This window comes from Protopterus annectens, chromosome 1.part0 (genome assembly GCF_019279795.1).
Source record: "Protopterus annectens isolate FY-2018-M chromosome 1.part0, PAN1.0, whole genome shotgun sequence".
In the NCBI taxonomy this organism is placed as follows: Eukaryota; Metazoa; Chordata; order Ceratodontiformes; family Protopteridae; genus Protopterus; species Protopterus annectens.
Genome location: NC_056725.1, coordinates 38,590,076 through 38,616,166, shown reverse-complemented (window position 1 = coordinate 38,616,166; position 26,091 = coordinate 38,590,076). Strand labels below are relative to the sequence as shown.

General features: G+C 40.2%; 1 protein-coding gene across 1 annotated transcript in view; it reads left to right on the top strand.

The window, feature by feature from the left end:
- Positions 1 to 26,091, top strand: part of PRKD2 (protein kinase D2) — a 3,293,129-nt gene that overhangs the window by 2,635,964 nt on the left and 631,074 nt on the right. The window lies entirely within an intron of this gene.

The window sequence follows — 26,091 nt, the reverse complement described above, 5'->3', positions numbered from 1 at the left end:
GGTTACCCCAAGGCTCCATCCTTGGACCACTATTATTCAACATTTTCACTAAAAGTCTTCATACCTCCTGCTGCTACTCCACTCTTATACAATATGCTGATGACGCCACTGTCATCTCTACCTCTGACAATATCTTTGACCTCCACTTAAAACTCCTTTCACTCAGTTGAAAATTGGCTTACTAATAATAAACTTATACTCAACCCTAAAAAAAACACTAATCTTCTGTTTCTTCCCAATTCCCATTTCCATCATAAAACATCATTTACCATCACATCATTTAACAACTCTGTTCTTAACATTTAAGCACACACTAAGCCACTGGGTGTAATCATAGATGACCAACTTAAATGTGATTTGCATATTTTAAAGTGTGTAAAAAAAGACACATCAAAAACTTTGACTGCTTTACAGAAATAAAAAAATACCTCACAATTAACTGAAAACTTTGTCTTTCTCCTTCCCACCCTTCTCTGTGTCTCCCGTATCTTGACCAACCTGCAGTCCTCTTTAAATGCTATGCTTCAACTTATATACAGTAAAATTTGCTAGGTGTACTGCTAACCAACCCTACAAATCTCAGCACTGCCTCTCTCTGTGTACTCTACACTGGCTAGAACTCCCCCATTTACTCTTAATCCCTCAACTGTCCGTTATTCACTTCATCCGTAATAATCCCTCCTCCTTTCCTGCTATCTCTTCACTTATATCCCTTTCCTCCCCCTCCCATTCTCTTCGGAGCTCTGACCAGTCTCTGTTATCTATCCATAACTCAAAAACAGCAGTACGACAACATTTGTACAGCTACTAAGTTGCGCTAGGGTGGAACAAATTTGCCCCATACCCACAGCTTCAAAAACTATTAAAGGAAATCCTACAAAATTCCTGGATTTGTATTTGTCAATAGCCTTTCTTAACTGCATTATATAAACTGTTTCTGTCTACTTACTTCCTCCTCTTACTGTGCTCATCTTTTCTCTTTTTGTTTCCTCTCTTCCCTCTCTGGCTACTTGCTCACTCCCCTGTGCCTAATTATTATTCTTCCTATGTCTATGTTGTGACCCCTTCTACTACCTTGGACTTCTTCATCCCAACATACTTAGATTCACCTTATATTAAACTTCTTATGTCTACTGACTTTTCTTTTGTGTGTAATCTAGCTTCTAAGATGTATACTATATTTTTAATAATTCTTCTGTATTCATTGTTACTCTTTGTTTGCAATTGTTTTTCTAACCTTATTTGTAATTTTTCTGTATGGGACTTCCCCTGGGCATCTGCAGAAAATAGGCTACTGCTTAGCAGGACATTCCCGGTTAACAAATGTCAAATAAATAAGTAAATAATAAATGTTATTTTGAGTAGATGTGTGTCACACACACACACACACACACACACACACACACACACACACACACACACACACACACACACACACACACACACACACACACATATTTATTTATTTCAGTTTAATGACCAGGGAAGTCCACTGGGCCACGAAGAGTCCATTTTCAGTGGAGGCCCTGGGAGAAAAGCTCCAAATAATTACAGAGAATGTTTTACCTTAAAATATAAATGCATATTTACATATGTTTTGAAGCTTAAAGTCCAATATAAACAGACTTAAAGGGCTGATCTATTGTTTCAACAAAATAAAAGTCCTGCAATCAGAGAATAAAAGTCGCTTGCTTTTAAGCCTTTTAATTTTAGAATCAGTTTTTCAGGAATTCAGCTCACCCTTTCTCTTGCGGGGATGTACTATTCCACTCCATTTCTTCAGTATTATTAAGGATTTTATTGTTGTTAACAAAACTGGATGCCTCCTCCAGTGTCTCAAATATTTTACTTCCTTCAGAAAGAAATGATTTGATCTTTGGAAGAAACATCGTAGTGGCTTTAATATTGTTCTTTTTAAGTTTCTGCATCAGTGGTAAACAAGATTTTCTTTTCCTAATTACTTTACTGGCCTAATCCTTGTCAAATCTGACCACATGTTCACCTTTTTCTAAGCTAGACATAAACTTAACTATAATTGAAAGTGATAGCGAGATTTCCTTCTAAAATGTTGCTATCAGAGATCTATGTGCTCTTTCAATTCCAAAAGGTATAGTTTTGGGTAGATTAAATGTTTTGTGTAGCTAGGCTGTTTAGAAGTTTATTAAATTGTCTCCCTCATACTTGTCAGGTATACTGAAAATTCTGTTATTTCATCTTCGTCTGTTTTCTAAATCATCAACTTTTTCTATGAGCCAGCTATATTGTTTTAAAAGAAATTCGGTCTGAGACTCGCCTTCAGTTATTCTTCCTTCATGGTCATTTAAAGCTTCCTCCATATTGCTAATTTGTGCACTTGTTGTTTGATAAGAATTTCTAAATGTTCCATCTTCCTTCTGGTCTCTTCTTTGAAACTTTCTGTTTTTTGTATACAGTTTGTCTATTTTTAGTAGTACATCCTGTATACTAAATATTATTGATTGGATTTTTTTTAATACAAAAGTCCTCAACACCATTACACACACACACACACACACACTCATTTAGCAGAGGCCACTGGTTCATTAAGCAATGAATCTTCATTTAACAGAAGAAAAATCAGAGGTACATATATAAATAAATATAAATACACACACACATTGAATCAAAGGCACTATATAAAAAGGACCTTTTTTTAGTCCTACAAAGATAAAAAAATCTTTTATACCTGTTTTAACAGAGTACAAAGGTGCTTTTTAACCAGCTTCCTTCTTTTTTTGTTTCTGAACTGAAGATGTACAGCTTTCTTCAGGTTATCATGGAATGTCTTCTCCTTTGCCACAGTAATCCCCAGAACCAATGTTGTAGTCAGAAACTCCTCCTCCTATTTCGTTTTCTCCCTATAAATAAACCTGATCAGGATTGTGTTGGGGAGGATGCCTATAGATCACAGCATCAAGTTTAAAATTGTTCAGAATATATAAAATCTAAATTTAAAATTATCCAGTGCCTGATTCATAGCTGTCAACTTCTTTACTCAAGAATTGGGAACAATAAAAAAAATAGACCGTAGTGTATGAACAATGTTTAAATAGTAATATGGTTAACTTAGAGAATTAATAGTACAGAATGTTTTGCATCAAAGTTTCTGAGATATACTGAGTATGAAACTGTAATATCTGCCTTCACTGACTGACTGTAAAACTTGGTGATTACCAAATACTCAAAAATCTCACGAGGACAGAAAAATCAGTAGAAGTTGAGAGCTATATGTTTGTATTCTGACATGCAGATTATGTGATAATATGTGGCCATTTCATTCGAAATACAGAGAGGATCAGGTGCTCCTGTCATCAGGGACATTTTTCCCTTGTAGGTTGTCATCAGGGACATTTTTCCCTTGTAGGTTGTCACATATCTCAATGCTAGGAGGATATCAGATATATCTTTTAAGTTTTCATAACAGTACAACTGGCAATATCTGAGAGGTGTGTTATTTTCCATTTTTTTATAATTCATAACAGTACTCACGATTGGGGTAGAAGAGGTTGGCCAATTCAGCCCTATTTTCAGTAAAGCTTTACTGCTTAACTTGCAGACCCCCAAAAAGGTTCCATATCTGGAATCTCTTGCTAAATGTTTTTTTTTTCTTCTTTTTATGAATTTGATGGTATCCTGGAGTTAATGTAACTTGTGTTGTAAGTGCAATATACATGTGGCCAGAATTACTCTTCTGTAGTAGTTATGTAAGTCTCCCTGGGTGTTTACAGTCTTGTCAGTATCTGCGTGTTCTTCAAACTGGCTGATCAGTTTATTTATCTTAACATGGAATTGTTAGTGTCTGTTGCATACCTGACACAGCCTCCATGGTTTGGAGGAGGTAAAGTGGGTTCTGTCAGAAAGCAGGTCAGGAACTAATGATTTGATAATGGAGTGGAGACTTTGTAGAATGATTGTACTTGTTCAAAGACTTCCTGTCCAACTAATACCCCATCTGTGGTACCGAGAGTATGATACCACCCACATTTTCTGAGAGATTTGCATTGCAGATGAGTGTGAATGGATTTAGTCAGTACTGAAGGTCTAGTCATTATTGCAGCACCCATTAGTACTGCACAAGAGCCAGTTAAAATTACTTGTTAAAATCAGTTTCCCTTCTAGGAAGTCAAGGAAAGGTTTGAAGATTTCCTTCATTTTAGCTAACCCCATACCATGATGCAAATCAATCAAAGCCAGTAACATCAAATGACACGTACATGACTGTACCGCTGACACACACATGACATAAAATGACATCTACACCACTGTACTACTAACCCACACAACATGAAATGGTATGTACGCCACCGTATGACTGCCTCGCACGTGACATGAAATGACATGAATACCACTGTACTACTGCTTCGTACATGACATGTACGCCAATGTACTACTGCCTTGCAAATGACATGAAATGACATGTACGCCACTGTATTGCTGCCACGCACATGACATGAAATGACATGTGCACCACTGTACTTCTGCCACACTGCTGTCAAAGAGCCCATTGAGTCATGGTAGACTGTTCATGGGTTGATGTAACTGCTGCCTACTTAAAAATTATTGTTACCCCTCTTTTATTTGGCTGAAAGGTACTAAACAACAGGCAAGAGCTGATAATTGATTTATCCTAGTCCTGAGCATTCATCAGATTTCACATGCATTTCAAACAGGAATAACAATGCAGGTGCATTAATGTTCAGGCAGAAAATCGGGCTTGAGTACTTGATAGCACTACTAAGCTAATTTCCAGAACATTGTCTGGTTAAGTAGCTTGCTCAGAGATGCACAGTAGGCAAATGAAGGCTGAAGGAATCAAACCGTGAATTACAGGAGGCAGATTAACAAATCACAGACTTAATTCTCTGTGCTGTCAGGGGAAATGCAGCATACTGTGAAATGGTTATGTAAACTAATCTAATAAAATGTTATTAGTATGGTTTAAATTATTAGTATGGTTCCCTGGTTTAGGTGTGTAGTCACTCAATGTGACCTTTTTAGATTTTTGATTTGACTTATGGATACTATCTGGACTCAAAAATAGTTGTTTCCCAGGAGCAGCGTTCCATCAATAAGGCAAGTTTCAATGTTCTGTGTCTGTGCACATGTGATATTGTGTGTCATTTCTACCATGGTCTGGAGGTTATTTACTGGGGCTCATCATCTGTGGTCTCAACACATATCAAGCATCCTTTGCAGCATACAATGGTGCTAGATGAGCATCTAGTGACTGTATATAATGGGCTCTATACCCACCTGTATGTTTGTGCCAGGTAATATGAATCATGTGATCTGCCTTGATGCTACACAAACCCATTAATAGATGATACTTTGTAAATTGTAAACCAGCTTGACAGAGTGGAATCCCTTCCTGTTGGTGTATTGCAGTCTCTGTGAGACAAGTAGAACCTTGATAGGAATTTGTGTGCAATCAATGGCTGCCAGGATCTTATGAAAATTATAGTGGGGATTCTCTCCTCTGCAATCCATGAGAACAGCATAATTTTGAGCCAGTGGTGTATGATCCGTGAGGGTCACATGAGAAATTCCTAGTTCATTCTCTATATGTTGCTGTTAGGTTATTGAAGGTAGGATGGTTAAAGATATATATATACCTTATTTTTCACTAGGATGGGCGACATGTATCCTCCTTGATTCTGCATGCGAGTAACGCAATTCAACAAGCTCCAAATGATATCCCTAACTACAAAGAAGTAGTCCACAATGTCCTGATGAGCCAAATGATGGTGTGGGAATGCCCTCGAAGAAAACATTTATCTCCGTTGTAACTGCAAAATGTAATAACTACTTGTGTTTGCATTCCGCAAGGACCAGTTTGAAGGAATTTAAAGAGCACTTGCTGTCAAAGTTCTTTACCATTGATGAGATGATAATTTTTAAAATTAATTAATTAATTTATTTTTACATGAGAAAATGCCCCCTCCCCCCACTGAATACACACACCTCATGGATAGAGATCTTTGAATCCAGCAACCCCGTATAACATATAAGCAAGACCAAGATCACACAGTCTCATGGTATGTTAAAAAAAAAAGATGTTGCCGATAGCTTGTTTGAGTGGATGACTCGCTGACATATATAACCTCTTTTTCCTCTTACAAATACAGAGAAGTCTCTGCATCCATTAGAAAATATTGTAGGCTGTAATTATCGGACTCCTTATTAAGGTCACACTGATTCTTGAATTATGCCCTGCTTTTCTCCATAATCTCTCTTCAGATTGACCCTAAAATTTGAGAATAGTCTAATTTCCCTTAATCATACATCCCAGTGATTTAATACTATATTGTAACCTATCCTAAAATTCATGCCTTACATCATCAGACTGCGTCCTGTTATCCATATGTCCTTTTTCATCTGTTGCTTGTTTCCATTGTTTAGATTTTATTAAGGTATTATCAAGTCCTACCCCCAACATCATTCCTCAAAACCATCCCTAACAACTGCTTTCAGTCTTGCTTTATATCTGACACAAACTATGCACTACTTTTTCTTCCCTTGTCATGTCTACCAGTTAACTGTATATATTAATCTGGTGCTTGCACAAGTGCACGTTATTTGGACGTGGGGCGCTAGTGATGCTTGACAGTTGTTTACATAAACTGATAAAAAGTTCACACTTTTCTCCTGCTAAATCTTTTGCCTGTACCTATGTATATGCCATTATTCCACTCATTTTCTTTGCTTCCTTTTGGCAGCACTCACTTCGTTACCTTTAGTGTGTCAGATTATTTCTAGCCTTAGGTCCATTTTATCTGGTATTGTCCATGACTTCATAATTGCATTATCATTTTCTGAATTTACTTTGCATAAAGCAGTATTACTTTCAAACAAAAGTTAAAGGGAGATGAGAGAATGTATAGAGTCAAACCAAACCAATGTACTATTTGCAGTTGAGTGTAGAGTGACATAGTTTTATGCAATGATTTCCTATAGTGGTTTGACTTTTTAATTGAAGCTGTCTGGATTGTGATTTAAGATAAACTATTTAACTGCACTTTTGAAAATGCAGTTAAATGTTCTAAATTGCCTTTGTTATCTAAGCAGCTATAATGGATTTCTCAACGAGTGCATTTTTACAAAGATGGTGAAAATTGTATATTAGTAATGCTTTTTAACCTCCAAATGGTTTTGGCATTTTTTAAATATTTAGTATAAGGTTTCATTCATGGGAAGAAGTAGGGGGGATTGACTATTTTGCGTAGCTTGCAGCTGGATAGTGATACCAGTGATTATAATGTGGTCGTATGCAAGGACTTCCAGTTCCTATATTTGAAACTAACAAAGTCAGTTTGTAGGATTTACTAGTCTAATGAGCAGAAGGGCCTTTTTAAGCCTAACCATCAGCCCAAATCTCTGGTAAGTTCTGGTACCCTTGATAACTGGAAGCAGGGGCTTTTGAGGTGAAACATTTACAAAAAACACAAAAGCCAGAAGTAGCAGCTGGATTGAACCCACTCTAGGTAATACAGGCTGCAAATCACAACACAATTGTAGAATGCAGAATCCACTTTAACTTCAGAACATAAAAATCCAAAGATGAGCGCTTTCGTCCAGAAGGAACTAGATTTCATCAGATAGTTTAACACATGTGTTAAACTATCTGATGAAGTCTAGATACTGATACAGATTCTGATGAAGTTTTTTAACAAAAGTGCTCAATCCTCTCTAGTGTCTTAATAAATTTAATTAACTCTCGCCAGTGTGTTCTTGGTTATCCTCCTTGGACTGACCTGCTGTGGACATTCGTATCGTTTAAACTTGAAGTGGGTTAGGGAGGAAGTCTGCTTCACATAGATGGGAAGCCTTTTCCAGAGAAGGGGTAGTCTGTGATACATACCTGTCTCTTCAACAGGTCCTATTTGTATCACAGGCAAGGTTCTTCAATTATGAGGCTTTCTGCAACATCTATTGATTTATAATAATCATAATAAAACAAAACTATGCTGGCACTTCTCTTTTCACTGTCAGTCTCTTCTTTGTTACTCATGCTGGAACTGGAAGTTCACTGTGACCAGCATCATCTTAGATAGTCAAGGTTGCATTTCACTATTTAGGAACTGGTCCTTCTGAATATTATTTGATGTCTGAAGTCTAACACTCCCAGTGTCTGCTTCAGCAATGTTTTAGTTGTAATTTAACCACTTTGCAATCATTATCTGTTATGATATCTGAGGACAAGTGTAACAATGAATGTGAAAGTGGTGATGTTGATGGCAACAATTTTTACATTCTTTTTACATTCATGACTTATCTTATATTAAGCTAGTGTGACAAACAGATCAGAATCACAAAACTGCTAAAGCAGAGCAGAAACACATAGCTCATCATGTGTTCTACTACTTATAGTTCAAACAAAACAAAGGTAAGGAGAGGTTGGCTTGTCTGTACTGCTATCTTGGTTTTGTTGACCTTTGTATTGTTAGCCCATTTTGGTCAGTATCTACAGATGGTTGACAGATGTGCAAGATTGACAGTCCCTGTGGTAGGGGGTATAGTCTTTCCTATGGGATTGTGTGATCTTGGAGTTAGTGAGAGTTAACCTCAGAACATAGGCTGTAGGGTGTCAATGTGTTTTTGCTGATGTAAGCGTGTCGACATTAGGCATGTCTGCATTTCTGTATATTGACTATTCATAGTAGATTCATATCTATATATGTACAGACACACACACACACACACTCTTACTCATGTGCTAACTCCCTGAAGCTGCCCCTAAACCAAACCTAAAAATTACCTTGAAAAAAAAAAAAAAAACTTTCCGTAATAGTGCTAATATTCAGGAAAACTTTGTCTGAAGGTACTATCAGGTTTTTGTTTTTGTTTACTGACGAAAAAAGGAAAGCATTTGCTATCCTTTTACTGTCAGCATTCTTTCAATTTTTTTTTGTATTTTTGAGATTTGTTAATTTCAGCATTTAGTTATCAATGTAGTGTGTATCAGTGTATGTTCTTCCTATAGATCACTGCTGTAGTAGCCTTAGCTGTGTGAATTATATCCTGCCAAGGATATAACAGGCAACCAGCTTCCAAAGCCTCAAGGCACCTTCCATGCACCCAGACTGTCGAGCAGCTTGAGCTGAGCTGACGTAAAGAAAAGTTTGGGCACAAAGTCCTTCAGTGTTTTCTTGCCTCCGAAGAGTACTCTACTGTAAGGCTTGCAAGGATCGATGGTTGTCTTGTGCTTTCCTTTGCTACATAGATAAGTTCCCTTTGGGGAACAAAACTTCCATTTTCTTATTTTTTACTGATGTTTTATTACATTCCTCTTCAGGAAAGTTATTTTAAAGCTATGAGTCTTTCAAATGGAGAACTCGTTTTTTTTTCTGTCGTGTAAAAGTAGCATTAGCTAACTCATAAAATATTTTCTGTGGAGAAATTGTTTATTTTTCTGTTGTGACTGCCATAGTGTTTGAAACTGCATTTTCTGTGTTTTTTCTGTCAAAAAAGTAACTTTTGTGTACTGGTACTTTTACTGGCATTTGTTGCTTTCCTTCCCAAGGAAAGAGGCACCATTTTCTGCTTGACTATGGAACAAATTGTTGGTCCCACACTCTGTCATTCTCCCAGCAACAAAAGGAAAAAGTTAAGCAAATGGCTTTTGCCACTACAGCAGGCTAGCAATTTGCCTCAGCCACAGGTGGGTGATTCTGCTGTGGCCATTTCTTGTACCTCAAACCACTCATCTTTTACCCCAGATCCATCTGGTGTTGCACTTACAGCCACTGTGGACTCAGGGCTAGCCAAGTCCACTGCTACAGTAGCCAGTCCCTTCCTCCATCACCCTTTTTTGTTTTGGTGTGTTTTTTATGTCAAGTTGTGGACATTTACTTTTGTTGTTCCTAGCATTGACCTTTCAGAGCTCATCCTCCTTGTCTGCAGGAAAGCTCTGAAAGGCTTCACGTCCAAACTTGTCATTAAGTCAGCTCAGCTTGAGCTGTAAGATATTTTGGGCTCGTGGAAGGTGCCGTGAAGCTTTGGAAGCTGCTGGGTATTATATCCTTGGCAGGATATAACCCATATAGCTAAGACTACTGCATCAGTGATCATTTGAACATCTACTGTTAGTCCACTTACACAACTGTATTTTCTTGACATTGACATTAATGGATATAATATGTGTGTTCTAAATATATACATGTTACTGTAATAGGTATATGTGTATGTGTATATATTTATCTATATATATATATATATATATATATATGTGTGTGTGTGTGTGTGTGTGTATATATATATATATATATATATATATATATATATATATATACACACACACACACACATATATATATATATATATATATATATATATATACACACACACACACACACACACACATATAACATATATATTTTGAGAGAGAGAGGTGTAACTATTGGAAGTATTGGGAGCCAGTATAGCAAGTTCAGAAAGATGGGGACTGAATGGCTGAAAGAGTGGACTTGCATATACCATGTCTGTGATCACTATTTCTCTGGATATTGCCTTTTCTCCAAGGTATGACAATGTCAGAGTTGGTATATAAGATCAAGGTATGGGGGTGCAGGAGGTTTGCCCCCCCTGCATAAAAGAATTTTAGAGGAGGAGAGCAGTGTACAATATTTGCTCTTCTAGTAACATGGTGGCTGGACCTGGAGCTCATACAGAGGGATTTTGCTATAAAAGTGGAGTTGTTTTTGGCAAGTATAGGATTTATTTCCAAGCAAGTAGGGAAGGCTCCATGGATGAAATGACAAATGCAGTGGGCAGCTGCATCTGTAGAAGAAAACTGTTAGAATGATGCCAAACATCTGGGCAGTATTACTTCAGTTATTTATTTCCAGCTAATGGTATAACCAGAGATAGATGCAGACACTCATAAGATTAAAAGAGAAAGCACCTAAGAGCATACTAGGAAATGGACTTCATTAGTATTCAGAAGTTAGCAAAAAATAAGAATTAAATGAAAGGAACAAATGAGTGTGTCGGCTAATGTTTAAACTTTGCATCATCACCCATGCTTGTACGGATGTATGAACAGCCGGGTCATAAAATCTGTGCACTTGGCTTGTACTTAATGAGCCGCTTCATTTTACTGTTAAATGGTTTTACTGTGTGTGCACTTTGATTTCTGCTTAAATTTAATAATTTAAACTGCATTTACTGTTGTAGACTTCACACTCAAGTGCAATAGCCTTTTTTGGGCGTTACATTGCATTTTCTGTTTAATTTTACAAAAAAAAAAAAAAAAAAAAAAGTACTATCTGTTTTGCTCGTTTCCCTTCTTTTCCTATACTAGAGTAGTCCGGATCCCAGAATTGCTGGTTTTGGGACTTTATTTTGTGTTTCTGAGTTGTCTAAACCTTGCTGTGGTAGAGGGAAGTCTTTCTGCTTATCAGTGAGAGTGGTAAGCATTGATTAGCCTATCTGTCGCAAGAGGAGTAGTTTCCAGCTCTGAAATTGTACCTTATTGGCCATTTTGGGCTGATTTCTATTCCTTTCAACTTTCTGACTTAAAAACCCGTGTTTTCATGGGTTTGCGCTTGTTTTAGCGCAGCGGATCCTGTTTGGGCATCTTGCAGACTACTACAGCACCAGATATGAGAAAGAAAGACTTTTTATTTATTTATTTAAATTTGTTGACCGGGAGTGTCCGACTGGACGTAGGTCCATTTTCAGTGGAGGCCCGGGGAGAAAAGCTCCACAGTAAAATAAACAGACAGTAGTTACATTGGATTACATAGCGATTAACAATTTAACATAGCAATTACTTACAACATATTTACAGATGAAGAACATAGTACATCAGTAGACAACTAGAATCTTTATCTGTGAAGTACATAACAGACATTAACAAATGTTACAATGAGAAGTTCCTGCTGTATAATAAGTACTAGGCTTATGAGTATCTGAGCTTGCTATAATCAAGGTAGCTAGTGGAGTGGAAAGAAAAGTAGTGGTTGGATGGGGTGGATGATATTAGAGTGGGAGTTGCAAGGGCATAGCCAGCATGTTTTTAGGTGCGCTTTTAGTAAAGTTTTGAAGTGGGTGCATGATGGTACGGAGGTATTTGTGGTGGGAGTGAGTTCCATAATTTGGCTATGGCGCAAGAGAATAGTGCTTCACCAGCAGAGTTATTGGCTTTAGTGATCTGCAAGTGATTTTTGTTGCTGGATCTTAGTGGTCTGGTGGTGCGATAGGGTTGGAGTAGATTCTGGAGGGATGGAACATTTAGTGGATGGTTTACTAGTTTGTGGGCGAGTGAGAGTTGATACCACTGAAGGAGGTGAGGGAGTTCAAGCCAGCCCAGTTCAGCAAGTGAGAGACAGTGGTGACTACGGTAGGATGCCCCTGTGGCGAATTTGGTGATTTTGTTGTAGCAGGTCTCCAGCCTGTTTAGATCACATTGCCTTAGGTTGGTATATATTGGAGAGGCATAAAGTAGGGTGGAGATAAGGTGGGAATTTGCTATTGAAATCTTTGCTGAGAAATTGCTTATTTCTGTATAACCCTCCTAGTTTTTTGTGGACTTTTTTTATGGTCATGGATATGTGAATGTCAAATTTTAGTTTATTGTCTATTTCCACTCCTAGCAATTTGGTGTGTTCAATTGGGTATATAGTGGTGTTGTCTTTTGCTGTGATGTTAAAGTGAGAGTTGTTTTGAGTATGTTTGGTGGGTTGGAAGATGAGTAGTTTAGTTTTGTTTGGGTTGAGTATTAATTGGGCATCGGATAACCATGTTTCAACAGAGGAAAAGGCTTCCTGTGTGACATTTTGCAGCTTGGGTAGGGACTGGGCTGAGCAGATGGTGGTCGAGTCATCTGCGTATTGTATGTGTGTGCCATGTTTGGTGGCAGAGGCTAGATTATTGATGTAAACAGAGAAGAGTAGGGGTCCAAGGATGGATCCTTGGGGAACCCCTATGGAGACAGGTAGTTGGGGAGATATGTCATTCTGCCATACAACGGATTGTTGGCGGTCAGACAGGAAACTCTGAAACCAGTTGGTGACTGATTGTGAGAAGGATAGGTTATTGAGGACAGAGATAAGTTGTTTGTGTGGGACCATGTCAAATGCTTTAGATAAGTCTAGGAAAGTACCTGAGGAGAGATAGCCATTGTTTTTATGCTGAAGGATAGTGTTAGTAAAGGAGAGTAAGGCAGTGGTGGTGCTATGGTTTGGTCGGAAACCATGCTGAGTATTGGAAAGGAGGTTGTTAGTAAGGAGGTAGTCTGAGACCTGAGAGTGTATGCATCTCTCTAGTATTTTGGAGAGTGGAGAGAGAATAGCTATGGGGTGGTAATTGGTTAGTTCTGCGGAGGGTCCGCCTTTGTGGAGGGGAATTATATGTAATACTTTCCACAGTGTGGGAACGTAACTTTCTGACAGAGATCGGTTAATCAAGATGGATACTGGGTAGGCCAGAGCATCAGCTGCAATTTGTAGGTATTCACTTGGGAGGTTGTCTGCTGCTAATTTGGTGGGTTTAAGTTTAGTTAAGAGTTTTTTTTATGTTGGAGGTAGGTGCAGGAGAAAAAGAGAAGGCAGTGGGGAGATTACTAGTTGAAGGTGTGGGTTGGAGGGGAGGGGGGTTGTGTTGTTTAGCTAGTGATAGTATGGTTTGGGTGAAGTGTGTGTTGAATGAAGTAGAAATATTTTCTGAGGAGTGAGGGATGTTAGGAGGAGGGGTACTGACTTTACCTGGGTGGAGGATGGAGTTTATGGAGGACCAGAATTGAATGGGGCTGTGTTGTGAGGAGTCTAGGGCAGACTGGTAGTATTGGAATTTGTCCTGTTTTATTAGCTTTTTGACTCTATTGCATAGTTCTAGGAATTTCTGTCTAGCTGAGGGGGTTTTGGTTTTGTGCCAGTGCTCCCAGGCTTTATCCCTGTTTTTCATTTCTGACTTAGTGGTTTTCTGTAGCCATGGGGAGGGTTGTGCTTTGGTTCTGGAAAATCGTATGGGGGCATGGTAATTAAGGATGTTCAGGAAGGTAGTATTAAAAAATTCAACTGCATCATCTAGACTGAGGTACTTTAGAGGATGCCAGTTACATTCTTTGAGGGATGAGATGAATGTGAATGGGTTAAAGTTTAGTTTTTTACGTATTTGACGGTAGATAACAGATTCAGCTTGGTATAGGTATTTTTTGAGTAGGAATGTTGGGGAGTGATCATTGAGGCCATCTGATAAGCAGCCTGTTATATATGACTGGGGGCTCTTACTGACTAGTATCCAATCCAGGGTAGTGTGTTTGCGGGAGTTTTTATTTATCCTGGTTGGTGACTGGACTATTGGGTGAAAACATGAAGGTGTACATGATGGGTTGTATTGTTGCCAGAACAGGATTGCTAGTCAATATTGAAATCACCTAAGATGATAGTTTCTTGGGGGAGATGGTGGGTAGACCAGCTGAGGAGGTTTTCTAGTGGAGGGATGTTTTGGCCAGGTGGGAAGTAGCATCCAGTTATGTTGATGGTTTTGTTTTGATTAATTTTGAGGTTGGTATATATTATTTCTTCACTGCCTATTTGTGGGACTGATGATTTTAAGATCTGGATGTTTAGATGCTGTTTAAATATTATATCTACACCACCTCCTTTTTTGTTTAGCCAGTCTACTGTTAGTATGCCGTAACCTGTAGGGACTATTTGCTCACTGGTAATGTGAGGTTTTAGCCAGGTTTCTGTCAGGATGACTATATCTGGGGAGTACAAGTCTGTGGTGGCATGGAGTTCATGGACTTTGTTGGATACACTTCTAATATTTAGGCTTAGTAGAAGGAAGTCACTTGGCTTTCTATTGGCTGTAATATGGGAGAAGTTGTGGTTTCTAGTCTGATTATGAGGATTGGGATTGGAGATGGTAGGGCCAAGGTTGGGGTGGATGTCTCCACTTAGGGCTAGTTTTGATATGCATGAGATTATTAGTTTTCTCAGTTTTTGAATGTGTTTGTTTATAAGGGAAACTTTATGATTGTGCTCTGTGGGTAATCGGTATGGTGGGAGGGTTACTATGTTAAGTTGTAGGGATGCTTTATGTGTGAGTAATATAGTTGGTAGAATATGTGGGGGGTGCATAGGGATGGTTCTTGAGTTGGTGGGAGGGGAGCTGAGTGAGGGTGAGTCATGAGTGGTGGTGTGAGTAGTAGTACAGTGGCAGTGGTTGAGTGGGGGAATGATGGAGCTTTGGTAGGATGTAAGATATGCAAGGAGAGTGCATGCAGAGAGCATAGGAAAGGTATGCTTGTACATGTTAGTTGAGGAGGTGTGATAGTAGTGGGAAGATGGAGGAGGTAGTGTTGGGTTAGCGCTGTGGTTGGCTATTGGAAAGATGGGAGGGGTTTGAGTGCAATAAATGTGGGATCACTGGGAGCGGGAGGGAATAGGGGGCAGGGTGGGGAGCGAAGCGGGTAGAGACCCTGTTAGTTGCTCGTATGAGGGGCTGGAAACAATCACAAAGCAAAGACAAGTATGTGTTAAGAAACAATCACAATTGACCAAGGACTGCTCTGAAACTGTAAGTCATTTCTTAATTTCTCAGGTGGAAAAACAGGATAACCTTGTATCAGTAGGCTACTGTGGTCATAGTTTAAATTAACAAACGCACAGTATTGATCAGTTATGGATACTATTTGCTAACAGAATGGAATAAGAGAAAGTGGAACGTGTGTGTGTGTGTGTGTGTGTGTGTGTGTGTGTGTGTGTGTGTGTGTGTGTGTGTGTGTGTGTGTGTGTGTGTGTCTGTGTGTGTGTGTCTGTGTGTGTGTGTGTAGTGGGCTGCTCACAAGCCAAAGCAGAGTGCTCTCCAGGGGAAAATGAATATTGGCTCAAACAGGTAGACATATACTCAAAGTTAACTGTAGCTGTTTGCAGACAGTTCAGACCCGGACTGCGCTTTTCTTACAAGAATTTTAAAGGTGGTACCACAGTTGAATACTTAAGAGTGGTGTTAGGTTCAAAGTTAACAGTAGCTGTTTGCAGACAGTTCAGACCCGGACTGCGCTTTTCTTACAAGAATGTTAAAGGTGGTACCGCAGTTGAATACAGAATGGTGTTAGGTTGGAGAAACACTGAGCCTTCATGGGGCCTGTAGCAGAGTGGATTGTAGGTTTTGCTGATTCTAAGTATCTTTTTGGATTTTTCTTGACTGTTTTTGCTAACCACACTTTAAAAGCCGTTTTTACTATGGTTCTGTTGTTATTTCTGGTGCATTTTACTATGTATGCACTTTGATTTCTGCTTAAATTTAATAATTTAAACTGCATTTACTGTTTTAAGCTTCACATTCAAGTGCGATAGCCCTTTCTGTGCATATTTACTGTTAAATTGCATTTTTCTGTTTAATTTTAAAAAAAATGCTGTTTCACTCATTAACTGCCTTTTCCTGTGCTAGGATAGTCCAGATCCCAGATGTGCTGGTTTCAGGACTTTATTTTGTGTTTCTGAGTTGTCCAGACTTGCTGTGGTAGATGGAGGTCTTTCTGCTTATCATTGAGAGTGGTAAGCATTGAGCAGCCTATCTGTCACACGAGGAGTGGTTTCCAGCTCTGAAATTGTACCTTATTGGTCATTCTGGGCTGATTTCTATCCCTTTCAACTTTCTGACTTAAAAAGTCATGTTTGCACATCACGCAGCGCTGCCTAGCTAGGGTTAAACTATTCCGGTGCCATAAAATCTGCTCTTTAATTTTTCCCTTAGAACTAGCCAGTGTTTTAGTTAGCACTCAAATCTGCTTCTTCGAGCTCAGCACTTGTTCAGAACTTGTTGTAAGCATTAAATAAGCTACAAAGTACTACAGCACTCAACTTTCCTCATTTGCCTAGAGGAAAACAGTTTTTGTACCTATTTCCTCACTTGTCTGGAGGAAAATATTTTTTAGTACCTATTTAGGCATGTCCAAGGTTCAGCTCCCGGTGTTTTCTCCTGTCTACCTGATGAATCTGGGCATCTTGGGGCAATGTAGCAATTGCCTCATGTATACAGACAACCCTCTCATCCTACCACCCAACACTACAACCTGTGAGAGATGCACTTTTATAGCTAAACTGAAGGCAAAGCTCTATCCATCCAAGCTAGACAATCAAGAGGAGAAGGTAAACACTTGCACCACACCACACTCATCACGGTTCCCCTTCAAACCATCGAACATTGAAAACATCGAAGTTCAGATCATCGAGACCAGAACATAGAGTTTGAAAACGTCAAAGGTTTGAAGGGGAAGAAAAAGGTAAGTGTAGGTGGGAGAATTTGTGGTTTTGCAGGGCACCAAGGTGCCCTGCATACTGTGTGTGTGTCTATGTGCCATCTGTGTGATGGCACTACAGATAGGGTATGGAAAATCTCCCTTTTAGCGCTTCTGCATATAGCGCTAAATGGGAGATTTCCCTTTACTCCACTGTAGTGTGGTCTCGGAGTTGGAATATTAAAATGGGGTGGGTGTGGGGGGCGCAGCATACAATTGTTAAAGTTTATTTTTCTTAGTTTTTTTTTGGTTACACATGTAACCTTCCATGTTTCAAAATTCGATGTTCTGGTCTTGATGATCAGAATTTCGATGTTTTGAAATTTCGATGGTTAGAAGTGGAACCCTCATCACATAGTCTCACTAAACCTACACCACCAAAAACCCACACATTGAAACATAAAAACATTCGCGGAGGCTCTCAATAATAATCTTCCCAAGCAACAGAGACCTCCAAAGCAGAAATGCAAGCAACCTCTACCCCCCAACACAACCCAAATGTCACATAGCCCACAAACTCAGTGTGCCACTCAAACACAGCCCATAAGGCAAAACAACGTACCCAACACACTAGTCATAGGTGACTCTATAGTCAGGCACACTGATGTCCCACTCACCAGGTTAAACAAGGAGAAGGTTACTGTCAGCTGCCTGTCAGGTGCCAGGTTCCACCACATAATGCACGCACTCAGGCCACTCCACATTAAGTACAAATATGACTCTGTCATTGTCAGTGTTGGTGTAAATGACCTGAGATGTACCTCTCTAGACTACATGAAGAGAGACATGGAAGAGCTCTCCGATCTTGTAGCCCAGGCAGGTATGACCCTAGCCTTGAGTAGCATCCTGCCATCACCCAGAATGATACCACAATACAAGGACAAAATGATTGACTTCAAAAATTGGCTAAGCTTCTGGTGTCATTCTAAGGGGATCCAGTATCTGTTTGCCTGTGATGACATGCTTGACAGACCACGATGCTTTGCCAGAGATGGCCTGTACCTGTCGCCCCTAGGATTCTGAATACTGGCTAAGGCTCTTGCCACCCCTATAGTGCCTTTTTAGGTAAGGTTCAAATTCACCACCGTAACAGGTACAGGCAAGCAAAAACCGAGGGTAATGCTAGAAATCTTCTTCTTCTTCTTCATCTTTCGGCTTTTCCTGGTTATGGGTCACCACAGTGGATCATCTGTCCGCTCATGATTGGCAGGGGAGTTTTATGGTGTCGAGTTGCCAGCCCGGCGCCCAACCTTCCACAGAAAGCACACACACGCACTCACACCTAGGGCAATTTAGAGTGTCCAATTCACCTACAGCATGTCTTTGTGATGTGGGAGGAAACCGGAGCACCCAGAGGAAACCCACGCGACCACAGGGAGGACATGCAGACTCTGCACAGAAGGCACACCAGCAGAGGATCGAACCAGAGAACCTCTTGCTGTGAGGTGGCAACGCTAACCGCTGCACCACCGCAACCACCCACTCAGTGCTAGAAATCTAAGCCTCAAAATGCACTCACTCGAAGCACTCCTTAAAATGGAGAACATTGATATCTGTGCAGTGAATGAGACCTGGTTCAAGGCTCCAGAGAACACCACTGCATTACCAGACTATAATTCATACCACACCTTTTGGCCATCTAACCTGGACCGAAACATTAAAGGTGGAGGTGTGTCCATGTTCATTAGGGATATCCACACCTCCAGGCTAGTTGCTCAGCATAATGCATCAGAGATTATCCAAGTGCAACTAACTCTGGGCAAAACTGCAATCCAAATTGTAGCTTGCTATAGATCCCCTGTCATGCCCCAGGATTCCCACTCCTCTTTTCAACACCCTAATAATGGGCGATTTCAACTACCCCACCATTAAGTGGGAAAACTGCTCATGTACCAACTCCTTTGCTCAACATTTTCAGGAATCTATAAATTCCAATGCCCTGGATCAACTTTTCCACACCCCCACCAGGGGCAACAATATTTTAGACCTAGTCATTACCAACACGAGCGACTGGTGTTCCACACCTGAGGTCAGCTCTTTGTTGGTCAGATCCGACCATAAGCTAATCACCCTAGATATCCACATCCTTCTCCCACCTCCCATTAAGGAAACCACCATAAAATATTTCTCCAAAGCCAACTTCATGCTTCTTAAGGCAGAAGTGGAAAACCTCACGACACCCATGCAGACGGACAATACAGTTACGACTGCCGAAACCTACACAAATACAATCTATAAGTACTTACACGAGTGAATGGATCGTGCTGTCCCTAACAGAACCAAGACGTTATCCTCCAAAAAAAGGAAGCCAGTCTGGTGGTCCCCTGCCATTTACACGAGTGAATGGATCGTGCTGTCCCTAACAGAACCAAGATGTTATCCTCCAAAAAAAGGAAGCCAATCTGGTGGTTCCCTGCCATAAACAAACTCTACAACAGAAGAATGAAACTGTTGCAAAAGAAAGTAAAATCCCATGATTGGAGGAGCTCCCTGGACAGCCTCAGTAAGAAGCTGAGATCCTTCATAAAATCCTCCAAAGCTAGTTACGAAAACAAAATCATCATTGATTCTAAGGACAACCACAAAGCATTCTATAGGTATATCAAGAATCTCAATGGTAACACCCAGATCTGCTCTGAGTTGCAGCACAATGGCACAAAATTTACAGAACCAGCTGATATTGCCAACATCCTGACAGATAGGTTCAGTGCTAACTTTACCCCCTTCTCAGCCCCTAAAGGACCCATATCTATACCAGAAGAATGCAGAGCCCCTGTAATCACAGCTGTGCAGTGAAAAAACGCACTCTCTAAAGCCAAGAACATAGCATCCATGGGACCGGACAACATACCAGGATGCGTTTTACATGAACTTCAGAATTAACTGGCTCCCCACCTAAGTACCATGTTCAATCATAGCCTCACTTCAGGCTTTGTGCCTACTGAATGGCACACAGCAACAGTCATCCCACTCCACAAAGGGGAAGCCACCACGGAACCTGGGAACTGTTGCCCTATTAGCCTGACGAGCCTGGGCTGCAAGGCCATGGAACTTATCATCATGGAACTTATAAACAAAGACATTGGTAACCTGCAAACTCTGGACCCCACCCAGTTCAGGTTTGTAAAATGCAGATCATGTCTCCTAAACCTGATAGATTTCTATGAAGCAGTCACCAAAGCCATAAACAAGGGTAAGGTGGTTCACACAGCCTATCTTGACCTTGCAAAAGACTTTTGATACCATCCCCTATTCTGAAATCATAGATAAACTCACTAAACTAGGTATAAATCCCTACGTCACAAGATGGGTTGTCAACTGGCTCACTGACAGAACCCACACTGTGAAAGTTGTAGACTCCAAATCCGACTTCAAACCAGTGACAAGTGTAGTACCACAGGGTTCAGTCCTGTTTGGTATCTACTTCTCTGAAGTACAGGCTAACACAGAAAGTCTCTGGCTAATGAAGTTCACAGATGACTACAAATTAGGAGCCATAATCGAATCCCCAAATGATGTGGACATCCTACAAAAGGGCCTCACTGAAACAGATGCTTGGTGTCAGAGCCATGGCCTCAAGCTCAGTGCCAAAAAGTGCACTGTCATCTCCTTTGGTAAAAACTCTGTGCCCATGAGCTACCACATAGGTGGCAGTCTACTTAACACCGAATTTGTGATAAGAGACCTTGGGATCCAGGTGGACAGTAGTCTCTCCTATGATAATCACATTGCCACAGTGGTCAGGAAATCCTTCTACATGGCACACCATCACAAAAGGGTTCTCATCCAGGAAAAAAGAGGTCATTGTTCCCCTCTACTCATCACTCATTAGACCCATTATAGAGTACAGTGCCCCTTTTGGTATGTACCTCACAAGACATCTACAACAACAACTGGAAAGGCCGCAGAAGTACCTCACAAAGAGGATTACCGACCTCAAACAGATGCTCTTCGCAGACCCGCCTCAAAAAAATCCAGCTTTTCTCCATCGCATATCGCCTACTCTGAGGTGATCTCTGCCTAACATACAAAGCTATGTCAAACCCAGAGCTGTTGGACATGCTCCACCTAAAGAAATCCCAATCCCTCCGAGCTACACACTCTAGGCACCTAAACCTTGTCACCACAATAAACAGAACATGCTGGAGGGATAGATTCCTGTCCCAGAGACTTCCCATACTCTTGAACAAGCTACCCATCTATATCAAACAAAGCTCCCCATTAGCACTCTTCAAGAAAAATCTTGATGAGTGGATGGGAAATAGGAAATTCACCCCGGGATCACTTCTGTAGCTCTGCTCGACAGGGGCACAGGAAAATAATTTTCTTGGGTGGCAAAAGCCAGGGAACCTTTTTGGCTAGGCTTATTTAGGCCCTTGGGCCAATAGCCTAGTACCTATTAATGAACATTACTCGTGTTTTATAGACAGTAGTTGCAATCAGGTCATAAAATACTGAATAGATACTTTTTTTCTGAGGGTAAAATGCACAAGCTAAATTAATTAATGGTTCACATAAAGAGCTGTTTTGAGTACAGGTACAGTTTGGGATGGAATTTGGCTAACAACCTTTGAAACTTCCTTGGAGGTACCTGTCCCTCAACAACCACAGTCAAGGATGAGCATGCTCAGAAAGGCACAGTTAAAATGTAAACAAAGACTGAAATAATAAAAATCACTGGGACTGTCCCTTTAAGCTACTTAAATTAATTAGCCCTCCCATTCTATTTCATTTCATCTGAACATGGTATTGAGCTGTAAAGAAAAATATTACAAACCTTCTAGAACAGACACTAAAATATCCCAGCATCCACGGCATACAAGGCAACACCTACTACTCGCACATACTGCAATTCCACACAGCTCTCCCAAGAGTCACAAGGTAATTAGGCTTCAGCTTGTAAAGCTTGCTAAGCCTGTTTCCACTCAAGGAAATGTATTTATCATAGGTGCTGCTATAGTTGGGCGCACACACTCCAAACTCACCGCACTAGACAACAACAGGGTGACGGTAAGCTGCTTGTCTGGTGCCAGGATCTGTTATGTTACAAGGACTCTGATTTTCCTTACTCCAGACAAATATGACTATGACCCAATGGTGGCCCATTTGGGAGTGAATGACCAGAGGTGCTCCACCCAATGGGACATGCAGGTAGACATGACAGAACTTGCTATGTAAGTGATTGAAGATAGATAGACACTGATCCTGATTAGTATCCTGCTTCACCAAGAGTGAAGCCTAGACACCAAGACAAGATAATTGAATTTGACAGTTGGCTATGAAATTGGTGTCATTCTAAGGAGGTCTAGTATGTATCAGTTTCAGATGAGATGGTAGATCTTCTACATACTGGCTATAGCCTGTGTTGCCCCCATATTGTCTATTTTGGGCAGTGCCATTGCTGGTCATTCCTATATAACAGACTCAAAGTCAAATTCAAATTGAGACGACATTATGATGGCACTACTCAGTGCTAGGAGTTTAAATGGAAATATGCCAGAACGTGAGGCTTCCTGCATCTGAAACACATTCATATTTTGTATAGTTCTTAGGCACAGTCTTAATGTAATGACAACACTCCCAGTAGACCAAGGTTTAGTAACTGTTATGACTTTAGACCGTTGGATAACTGTGGTGTGGAGTATCTTTATTTATTAGTAACACCATTATCTCTCATCAAATTACCCTTGCTCCTAACCTGGAGAATGAAATCATCATTAACAAATCCAACTATTACTTCATTGCTAGCTACAGACTCCCATCAACATCCCTAAAAAGTCATGGAAATTACCTTAGTACCATTGAAGCATTAAATATCAAACCAAATTGTTTCCTGCTACGGGACTTCAATTATGTAAGTATTGATTTGCAAACTTACACCTCCAAAAATGGTCATACTTAGCATTTTCTAGACTTTACTACTAATGCACCACTGAAAACTGTAAAACTAACCACTAGAAACTCTAAACATCCTTGACATGGTCCTTAGCAACTTAGTCCCCACCTGTACCCCACCCCGCATCTCCTCACCTCTGGTTAAATCTGACCACAAATTGATCATCTTCTCTGTCAGACCTAGTTGTACTACCATATTAACAAATGAGACCATATTTAGGGACTTCTCCATGCTAGGGCAAACCTACTTCAGCTTGTAGAACACACATTTGAAATTCTCAACAATCCCTTGTAAGTAGACTGACTGGGCTGCAAATTTTACCATCACCTAAACAACTTCATATTTATGTCGGTACCCAGCTGTCTTAAATATAATGGTAAATTCAGAAATAAACTTATCTGTTGGATTGCCTATATCAATAATTACATACGTTTATAGGTAAATACTAGGCTCCTGTGGGTCATTTTAAGCCTAACCAATTTCCCTTTTTATGCTCGAATTAACTAATCCCATTTGGTTAGATATTGGCCTTTATCCTTCCATGGTCGATAATTATATATTACATGTAATGAGAATACCATAAATAATTTGAGGTGACCCATGCATGGGAGAAAGCATTTTGGAGCTGCCTGTGTCCATTAGTAGCAGACAGAGCAGTCCTGGGGTAAATTTTCTGTTTCCCATCCATATATCCACGTTATGCTTGAATATGGATAGGGAAGAACTTTGTTTTATGTGGATGGGCAGTCTGTTCCAGAGCAGTGCTATCCTCTATGAAATAAACATGACTCATCAAACTGTTTTGTAGATGTTCCAGAAGAGGATTAAAAATTTAGACAGAGTATTTCTAATGCCATTTGATGGGCTGATGTGCAGTAAATCCATTACCATTGGTTTGGAGGATGCCTTGTATGCCAGACATAGGTCACCTCTTAGCAAGTCTGTAGGATGCAGAATATAGTGTCAGGGCTTTGAGTTGGTCCTTGAAGGACATGTTGTTTAGGCCTTGTATAGTTTTAGTGAGGTATCTCTGTGGGTATTCCAGTTGTTGCATGTGTCTGGACAGATATATGCGTAACGGGACATTATACTCAATGACTGGCCTAATAAGGGCTGAGTAACTGGGTCATTGACATCCCTAGATCTACACAACAATCCCTTTGTTTATAAGCTGTGCAGTGTAGAAGGACTTTCTTGCAACAATGGATACATGTTTGTCAAATGCTTGGTCACAATCCACATAAGTTCTCAAATCCCAAATATCTGGGTCAGCTGTTAGGGGCGTGTTGTCAGTGTGGTAGATGACTTCCAAAAAGATGCAGTAATGCATTTTTTTGGCATTTAGTTTCAGTCCATGATTTTAGCACCAGTTATTTATTTGGAACAAACCTCTCTGCAGGATTGCCAAGTCATTTGAGGATTCATAGGTAAACATAACTTTGCTCCTTGGCTTAGTAGGTCCACTAGAGCCTTACTAAAAACTCGAGACAAAGCATGGAAAACCTGGAAAAAAGATAAAACTACACTACCCAGACAAACCTACCAACAACTCAGGAATCAAGCTAAAAAACAAACAATACTGGATAAGCAAAACCACTTCTTAAATATCCAAACCAAACACTCCAAAACCCCCCAGAAGTTCTGGCATGCAATAAACTCACTATTAAAACCTGGAAAAACCACTCCAGCTCCCACCTCCACTAATGATAATACTGACACAGCCTCCCAATTTAACCACCACTTTACTGGATCAATCAAGACACTATCCACTCAACTATCTAAACATAGCTACTCACCCCCACCAAAATTAACTACAGATACATCATCCTCTTTTATGCTCTCACCAGTTCCAACCTCCTCAATCAAAAAATATCTCTTAAAACTAAAACCCACATCTCTTGCCGCTGATGGACTACCAGCTTCCTTACTAAAATTAGCCGCTGACTCCTTATCCTACCCAGTCTCCATCCTTATAAACCGCTCCATCCAGGAAGCCTATATCCCACAGATATGGAAAATTTCATATATTATTCCCCTTCATAAAGGTGGCAACTCTTAAGATTTCTCTAACTATCACCCCATTGCCATCTTACCTCCCATATCTAAGATACTTGAGAAATGTATCCATTCCCAGGTCATGCACTTCCTAAATACGAATAACCTTCTCTCCAGCACACAACACGGCTTCTGCCCACACCATAGTACAACTACCACTCTTCTCTCTTTCACTAACCTGGTTAATCAACATAGAAATAATAATAGCTTTGTATCTGCCACATTCCTAGACCTCTCAAAGGCCTTTGACATGGTCTCTCACCCCCTGCTAATAGATTCTTTTACCTCCTTACCCTTTGCCCCCAACACTATTGCCTGGTTCAAAAACTACCTCTCCAACAGACAGCAAGCTGTCAAATGGCAAGGCACACTATCACCCCTTCTTCCCACAACAATAGGCATACCCCAAGGCTCCATACTAGGTCCACTTCTTTTTTCTATTTTCACCAACAATCTGCATACCTCTACTCAAAATGCCACACTCATACAGTATGCAGATGATTCCACCCTAACCTGCTCAGCCCCATCACTTACCACTCTTCAACAACTCACCCAGGAATCATTTACCTCAGTGGAAAACTGGATCTCAAATATCCAACTTATCCTCAACCCCAATAAAACCAAACTACTACTGTTCACCCCCAATAAATCACAAAAACCTCCTCTTTCCTTCTCTATCACTTCCACAAATGGTACTGTAATCTCCCCTTCTCCACATACCAAACTCCTAGGCACTGAAATAGATAACAAACTCCACTTTGACATCCATATCTCACAAACCATCAAAAAAGTCCACAAAAAAATGAGTACACTATATAGACACAAAAACTTACTTTCAGATCAGTCACGAGTCACCCTAGCCCAATCCCACCT